Source organism: Macaca mulatta, chromosome 3, assembly GCF_049350105.2.
Source record: "Macaca mulatta isolate MMU2019108-1 chromosome 3, T2T-MMU8v2.0, whole genome shotgun sequence".
NCBI classification, from domain to species: Eukaryota; Metazoa; Chordata; class Mammalia; order Primates; family Cercopithecidae; genus Macaca; species Macaca mulatta.
Window position 1 is genome coordinate 44,217,200 of NC_133408.1, and position 8,837 is coordinate 44,226,036.

General features: G+C 50.3%; 1 protein-coding gene across 1 annotated transcript in view; it reads right to left on the reverse strand.

Annotated features, from left to right (window-relative positions):
* LOC106995976 (radial spoke head 10 homolog B2-like) overlaps positions 1–2,350 on the reverse strand; it is a 36,194-nt gene extending 33,844 nt beyond the window's left edge. The window contains exons 1-2 of the mRNA XM_077996133.1: positions 1,784–2,350; positions 227–302 (exon numbers count right to left, since the gene is read on the reverse strand). The gene's annotated coding sequence lies outside the window, so the exon portion shown is untranslated. The remainder of the gene's footprint in view (positions 1–226; positions 303–1,783) is intronic.
* Between the last annotated feature and the right edge of the window lie 6,487 nt (positions 2,351–8,837).

Here is an 8,837-nt window from a genome sequence, read left to right on the forward strand (position 1 = left end):
CAGTGAGACCCTGTCTCAAGAAAAAATAAAATAATCAGGAAAAGAAACAAATCTAAAATAACTTGTATTATACTGAGCATTGTAATCAGGGTTCAGAATAAAATCAGCATGAAGAGCTTCCAATTTCTTTTGAAGCGTCAGTGGATTTTACTGAAGATTTGCAAATCTCTGACCATCACCCCACACCTTCCTCCCCCTCCTGCAGGTTCTCAAACGCGCAACTCACACGATAGGTACAACCGCCTTGAAAGACTGCGAAGCCTTTTCCCTCGTACAGCCCACGAACCTTCTCCCCTTCATAGCTACAGAGAAATAAAGGGAATTCAAGGTAATGAACAATGTGAATACACCCAGGTGACAGTGGGTTAAAATATATAACTACGTAATGGGAAGAATGAAGTCGAAAATATACACACACACACACACACACACACACACACACAGCTAGAAAGTGGAATAGGTCACCAGGGGTTTCAAGGTGGGATGAGGAATGAAAGAGTTTGGGGTTTTGTGTTTTGTTTTGTTTTGTTTTTTTTCGGGTTTTATTTCGAGACGGAGTTTCACTCTGTCATTCAGGCTGGAGTACAGTGGCGTGATCTCGGCTCACTGCAAACTCCGCCTCCCGGGTTCAAGTGATTCTCCCGCGTTCAAGTGATTCTCCCGCCTCAGTCTCCTGAGTAGCTGGGATGACAGGCGCATGTCACCATGCCCAGCTAATTATTGTGTTTTCAGTAGAGAGGGGGTTTCACCATGTTGGCCAGGCTGGTCTCAAACTCCTGACCTCAAGTGATCCACCCACCTCAGCCTCCCAAAGTGCTTGGATTACAGGCTTGAACCACTGGACCTGGCCTGGAGTTACTATTTAATAGATGGTTGTACAATACTGTGAATGTACTTAATGCCATTGAATTGCACACTTAAAATCATTAAGATAGTACATTTTGTTATATATGTTTCACCACAATAAACTCTCTCTCTATATATATGCCATGGGGCTCTACATTTGCCACTTGAGTGATGGGCTTACTAGAAGCCCAAATCTTAGCATCACACAACATGCCCTTGTAACCTGCACATGTAAACCCCTAAATCCAAAATACAATAATTTTTTTTTTTTTTTTGAGACGGAGTCTCGCTCTGTCACCCAGGCTGGAGTGCAGTGGCTGGATCTCAGCTCACTGCAAGCTCTGCCTCCCGGATTTACGCCATTCTCCTGCCTCAATCTCCCGAGTAGCTGGGACTACAGGTGCCCGCCAACATACCCAGCTAATTTTTTTGTATTTTTTAGTAGAGACGGGGTTTCACCGTGTTAGCCAGGATGGTCTCGATCTCCTGACCTCGTGATCCGCCCATCTCGGCCTCCCAAAGTGCTGGGATTACAGGCTTGAGCCACCGTGCCCAGCCCAATAATTTTTTTAAATACATAAAATTACCTTCAGGCCAGGCACAGATTATGTCTGTAATCCCAGCAGTTTGGGAGGCTGAGGCAGGTGGCTTACCTGAAGTCAGGAGTTCGAGACCAGCCTGGCCAACATGGTAAAACCCCGTCTCTACTAAAAGTACAAAAATTAGCTGGGTGTGATGCTGGGCGTCTGTAATCTCAGCTACTCAGGAGGCTGAGGCAGGAGAATTGCTTGAACACGGGAGGCGGAGGTTGCAGTGAGCCATGATCGCACCACTTCATTCCAGCCTGAACGACACAGTGAAACTCCGTCTCAAAATAAAATAAAATACACTGCCTGACTGGCAGTGTGATACCCTATGGCACCCCCATTAAAATCACCTCTCCACGATGAGTTTGGTCAGAATGGACTCTTCGTATTGGGTGGCATCTTCATTCTGCTGAACGTTTCGGGGGTCTTTTTTGGGTTTCGCTTCGTTAAGCTGCATTCCCAGCAACGGGACGCCAGCTGGGGACATCTCTTGCCTAGTGGTGTTGCCATCTTGTTTGGAAAAGTCTAGATTATCAGAGAGAGATGAGGGAGAGCGGGCCGACTTGTTCCCTCTTTTGTCTGTTTTTTTCTTTTCTTTCACCATTGCCTTGGGAAGATCCAATGGTTACTTGAATCAAATGATTCCTTTGGTTCAGAGCTGCTCGTTTCAAAGCACTGATGAGTTTTATCTGAAAAATAAAAATTACATCTCCAAACACTTGGGGTTTTCATTTGTAGTTAAAATTTTAGTTTTACAACACAATGTCATTATCATTCCCCTGCCAAAGTCTGAAAAATTAGTTATCAGGGCCGGGTGTGGCGGCTCACACCTGCAATCTCAGCACTTGGGGGAGGCCGAGGCGGGAGGATCATGAGTCCAGGAGGTCGAGATCAGCCTAGGCAACGTAGTGAGACGCCCCTTCTGTAAAAAAATAAAAATAAATTAGCCAGGCGTGGTGGCACATGCCTGTAGTCCCAGCTACTCGGGAGGCTCAGGTGGGAGGACTGCTTGAGCCTGGGAGGTCGGGAGATCACACCACTGCACTCCAGTCTAACAGAGCAAGACTCTGTCTCAAAAATCATAATAATTACAAGTTTCAAGCACCATCAGTTTATAAATATACAACCTCAACACTGCATTGGTTGTTCCCAAACTTTTTTTTTTTTTTTTTTTTGAGACAGAGTCTCGCTATGTCGCCCAGGCTGGAGTGCAGTGGCCGGATCTCAGTTCACTGCAAGCTCCGCCTCCCGGGTTTACACCATTCTCCTGCCTCAGCCTCCCGAGTAGCTGGGACTACAGGCGCCCGCCACCTCGCCCAGCTAGTTTTTTGTATTTTTTAGTAGAGACGGGGTTTCACCGTGTTAGCCAGGATGGTGTCGATCTGCTGACCTCGTGATCCGCCCGTCTCGGCCTCCCAAAGTGCTGGGATTACAGGCTTGAGCCACCGCGCCTGGCCCCAAACTTTTTTTATTTTTGAGACAGAGTCTCACTCTGTCACCCAGGTTGGAGCACAGTGACACAATCACGGCTCACTGCAGCCTCAATCTCCCATGCTCAGGCAATCCTTCCACCTCAGCCTCCCAAGTAGCTGGGACCACAGGCATGCATCACCACACCTGGCTAATTTTTTGTAGAGACAGGGTCTTGCTATGTTGCCCCAGCTGGTCTGGAACTCCTGAGCTCAAGCAATCCACCTGTCTCAGCCACCCAAAGTGCTGGGATTATAGGTGTGAGCCACTGCACCTGGCCCTAAAAATTATTTAAGTTGGAACCATTGTCTAGCATGGTTTCTTGAAAGGTATCCCTACACATGAAAAAGGCTACTTAACCTCTCAGGTCTTGCATGCAGCCAATTCACACTTTAAAAGCCCCTCTCCCGCCGGGTGGTAGCTCATGCCTGTAATCCCAGCACTTTGGGAGGCCGAGGTGGGCAGATCACGATGTCAAGAGATCAAGACCACCCTGGCTAACACGCTGAAACCCCATCTCTACTAAAAATACAAAAAATTAGCCAGGCATGGTGGCACATGCCTGTAATCCCAGCTACTCAGGAGGCTGAGGCAGGAGAATCTCTTGAACCTAGGAGGTGGAGGTTGCAGTGAGCCGAGATCATGCCACTGCACTCCAGCCTGGGCAACAGAGTGAGACTCTGTCTCAAAAAAAAAAAAAAAAAAAAAGCCCCTCCTTATAGGTCAGCATTGTAAAGTGTGCAAGAGCTGGATTCAGGGTCCTGCACTGTCCATTACCAGTTCTGTGGTTTTTTGCGCAGGCTGGAGTGCAGTATCGCTATCTCGGCTCACTGCAACCTCTGCCTCCTGGGTTCACGCCATTCTCCTGCCTCAGCCTCCTGAGTAGCTGGGACTACAGGCACCCGTCACCACGCCCGGCTAATTTTTTTTGTACTTTTAGTAGAGACAGGGTTTCACCGTGTTAGCCAGGATGTTCTCAATTTCCTGACTTGGTGATCCGCCCGCCTCAGCCTCCCAAAGTGCTGGGATTACAGGCGTAAGCCACTGGGCGTGGGCGCCTGGCCCACTTCTGTGTGTGGGTTTTTTTTTTTGTTTTTTGTTTTTTTCCCAGACAGAGTCTAGCCCTGTCATCCAGGCTGGAGTGCAGTGGCAAGATCTCAGCTCACTGCAACCTCCGCCTCCTGGGTTCAAGTGATTCTCCTGCTTCAGCCTCCTGTGTAGCTGGGATTACAGGCGCCTGCCCCGACACTCAGCTAATTTTATTTTTAGTAGAGATGGGGTTTCACTGCGTTGGTCAGGCTGGTCTCAAACTCCCGACCTTGTGATCTGCCCACCTTGACCTCCCAAAGTGCTTGGATTACAAGCGTGAGCTTGTAACCCACCGGTTTTCTTTTCTTTCTTTTTTTTTTTTTTTTTTGAGATGGGGGTCTTGCTATGTTTTGCCCAGGCTGATTTCGAACTCCTGGCCTCAAGCAATCTTCCCACCTTCTCCTCCCAAAGTGCTAGGATTGCAGGCATGAGCCACTGAGCTCGGTCAAGTGCTGTGTTCTAAAGCAAGTTGCTTAATCTCCTCTGCCTCACAAATAGAAATAACAGTACCTTGTATCATAAGAATTAAATCGATGACACACAGAAAAATCCCTAAGTACAGGGTACAGAGTAAAGTCAATAAATTGAGTGATTATCTCGTCCCTTTCCTGTTTTCAAACTTGAAATCATTGGATTCCTACTCCCTCTAGCACTGCCATCGATTGAGCGCCTCTCATATGCGAGACAAGCAAGGAACCGTGTGCTGGAGTGGCGTGTCCAGCGCATCGTTGCTTGAGCTGTATTTCCAGTGCGTCGTTGCTCGAGCTCCGTTTCCAGCGCATATCTTTGCTTGTCTGGCATATGAGCTGTGGTGCAGGGTTTCAAAGCCATAGTTCACGACTTTCCTAATCTGGCCCCACCGAAAGCACCCTGGTCCATCAGGCAGGATGCATAGGTGAGCCATGTGGTGAAGGCCAGGTCTCGTCCCTTTTCATAGGCCCGACGGCTGCAGTGAGCCCTTCTTGCCCTCTTCTTCCTGGATGCCATCCTCTGGCCACCCCAGCCTCCAGCTGAACCCACCTCCAGCCTTCTCTCTTCCTCCATTATTTATTTACGGAGACAGGGTCTCGCTCTGTCCCCCGGCTGGAGTGCAGTGGTGCAATCTCGGCTCACTGCCACCTCCGCCTCCCAGGTTCAAGTTATTCTCCTGCCTTAGCCTCCCAAGTAGCTGGGATTACAGGCGCCCGCCACCACTCCCGGCTAATTTTTGTATTTTCAGTAGAGACGGGGTTTCACCATGTTGGCCAGGCTAATCTCGAACTCCTAACCTCAGGTGATCCTCCCGCCTCGGCCTCCCAAAAGTGCTGGGATTACAGGCCTGAGCCACCGGGCCCAGCCAAGCTTTCTCTCTTCCTTCAAACACTACCTTGCTCCTTCACACCCCCGACCACTGTCTCAGTGAAGCTGCAGTTGGGTCACCTAGCCCAAGCTGCTCTCACCTCTAAATTTAGAGGGGCCTTTACTACGAGCTTTCCTTTTTTTTTTTTGAGACAGAGTCTTGCTCTGTCACCCAGGCTGGAGTGCAGTGGCCGGATCTCAGCTCACTGCAAGCTCGGTCTCCCGGGTTTACGCCATTCTCCTGCCTCAGCCTCCCGAGTAGCTGGGACTACAGGCGCCCGCCACCTCGCCCGGCTAGGTTTTTGTATTTTTTAGTAGAGAAGGGATTTCACCGTATTAGCCAGGATGGTCTCGATCTCCTGACCTCGTGATCCGCCCATCTCGGCCTCCCAAAGTGCTGGGATTACAGGCCTGAGCCACTGCGCCCGGCCAAGCTTTCTCTCTTCCTTCAAACACTACCTTGCTCCTTCACACGCCCGACAACTGTCTCAGCGAAGCCGCCCCTGGGTCACCTAGCCCAAGCTGCTCTCACCTCTAAATTTAGAGGGGCCTTTACTACGAGGTTTACGGTCCTCTGTCAGTGACCTACAAATAAGTGAACTACAAATCAAGCCAATTTCGTTTCTCAGTGCGTGTTTCCTAATGTTTCCTCTGTTCTCCTGGGCTTAAGGAGAGGCCATCTCTCTCCCCTGTCTACGGTGAGGCGGGAAGAACGGGCTCCCTGCACTGGTCGGCCCGGCCTAGGCCCTCCTCGCCCATCACGCACGTGCTCGGGTCCTGGGAGGCCGCGTCAGTCCGGCCGGCCGGGAAGGAGCAGGACCCGGTCGCCACCGCTGTCCCGGCTACGCATGACCGCGGCCTGGGGCGCCCACCTCGCTCCAGGAGCCCAGAGGCCTCGCCGGGCTCCAGCGAGGTGTTGCAGGGCTCTCCGCGTCCCAGAGCCGGCTCTGGTCTCCAGGCAACCGCGGACGCCACCTGGCGCGGCCTGTGCTCTTAAAGGGGCCGCGCGCCAGCGCCAAGTAGGTGTCCCGCCCTTGCTGGTCCTGAGGGCCTAGGGGAAAGGCTGGGCGCTGCAGGCAGCAGGCCAGGGGTTTCCCAGCTCTGCTATCTGCTTCTTCATAAAATAGGAATAACGCAGGCCTTAGTTTTCCCATTGCTGCCATAAACAAATTACCAAAAATTTAGTGGCTTGAAGCAACACAAATTTATTATCCTACAGTCTGTAAACTAGGCCCACAGTGCTGGTTCCTTCCAGAGGCTCCGGTGAAGCATCCGTTTCCTTGCCTTTTCCAGCTTTTCCAGAAGCGGTCCCCAACCTTTTTGGCACCAGAGACCGGTTTCACAGAAGGCAATTTTTCCACGGATGGGGGTAGGGAATGGTTTCAGGATGATTCAAGCGCATTGCATTTACTGTGCATTTTATTTCTATTATTATTACATTGTAATATATAATTAATTCTACAACTCAACATCATAGACTCAGTGGGAGCCTGAGCTTGTTTTCCTGCAACTAGACGGTCCTATCTGGGGGTGATGGGAGAAAGTGACAGATCATCAGGCATCAGATTCTCTTAAGGAGTGTGCAACCTACATCCCTCGCGTGTGCAGTTCACAATAGGGTTTGTGCTCCTATGAGAATCTAATGCCCACCGCTGATATGACAGGAGGTGGCGCTCAGGTGGTAACACCAGCCATGGGGACTGGATCTAAATACAGATGAAGTTTCGCTGGCTTGCCTGCCCCTAACCTGCTGTGCGCCCTGGTTCCCAACAGGCCATGGACCACTACTGGTCTGTGGCTGGAGTGCTGGAATCCCTGTTCCAGAGGCTGCTTGCAATCCTTGACTAGTGGTACCTCTTTCCATCTCCAAAACCAGCAAGGCTGCCTCTCTCTGGCCAGCAGGGAAAGGTCTCCACCTTCAAAGGACTCACCCAATGGACTGGGCCCACCCAGACAATCCAGGATAATCTCTCTACTGCAAGATCCTTAACTCGGCCAGGCAGTATGGCTCACACCTGTAATCTCAGCACTTTGGGAGGCTGGGGCAGGTGGATCACCTGAGGTCAGGAGTTCAAGACCAGCCTGGCCAGCATGCAACACGGTGAAACCCTGTCTCTACTAAAAATACAAAAATTAGCCAGCTGTGGTTGTGAGCACCTGTAATCCCAGCTACTCAGGAGGCTGAGGTGGGAGAATCACTTCAACCTGGGAGGCAGAGGCTGCAGTGAGCTGAGATCACGCTATTGCACTCCAGCCTGGGCAACAGGAGCGAAACTTCAAAAAAAAAAAAATTCTTCAATCACACCTGCCAAGTCCCTTCTGCCATGTGAGGCAGCCTGGTCACAGGTTCTGGGGATTAGGACACAGCTGTCTTGGGGGCTGTAATCCTGCCACAGCTGCCAGTCTGCAGAGTTTGTAAGTGGGATCCTGCAGACGCCAGCACAGTGCCAGACACGATGGCACAGTTACTACTGTACTGCCTCCTCCATCCAAGGGATTCTGAAGCAGGAAGGGGAGCCCTCTCTTCCTTGAAGCCCAGTCTGGGGAAGGGGTGGGGCAGCGGGGGAGTCACATCCATCCTCACTGGGCCCCCAAGAGGACATCTTTACTTCCATTTTCAGCCCAGTTCAAACAGGACAAGGTTCCATGAAAACGACTTGAAAAGACAGACAGGGATTCTTATATTCCCAGAACCACTCAAGGCCAGTAACTGGAATGTTCTATAGTTCACACCCTGAGGAACCAAATCACAGCATCAAATTATGGGAAAATCAAACTCTTTTTGCTCCCCTGCGAGGACAGCACTTTGCTACCTTGGCCGCACAGAGGAATGTTTAAAAATAATGACCCCTGTCCCATCCAGTCATTGTCTTCCAGCCAGGCAGAGAATCCCCCTTGTTTAAAAATTTAATGTGAATCAGGACTGAGAATCACTAACCCAAAAGGACCCTAATTTTAAATTTATGAAATTAAACAAAGATGAATTTAATTATTGTTAAGGGTTGAAAGTTATACACTAAACTATGTCCAGCCAGAGCAGAGGGCTGAGTGACTTCCACAGCGGTTTGTTTTGAGACGACGTCTCACTCTGTCGCCCAGGTTGGAATGCAATGGCACGATCTTGGCTCACTACAACCTCCATCTCCCGGGTTCAAGAGATTCTCCTGCCTCAGCCTCCCGAGTAGCTGGGATTACAGGCATGCGCCACCACTCCTGGCTAATTTTGCATTTTTAGTAGAGGAGGGGTTTCTCCATGTTGGTCAGGCTGGTCTCAAACTCCTGACCTCAGGTGATCCGCCTGCCTCCGCCTCCCAAAGTGCTGGGATCACAGGCATGAGCCACCACGCCCGGCCCAAGTGTTCTTATTTTTATAAAATATGTTCCTGCCTGGATACACACACACACACACACACACACACACACACACACACACACGAGCGCATGCAAACAGAGAAAAAAAATTTGCAAGCAATGCTCCATCTGGTTTGAAAAGGTTCTCAAGATCAC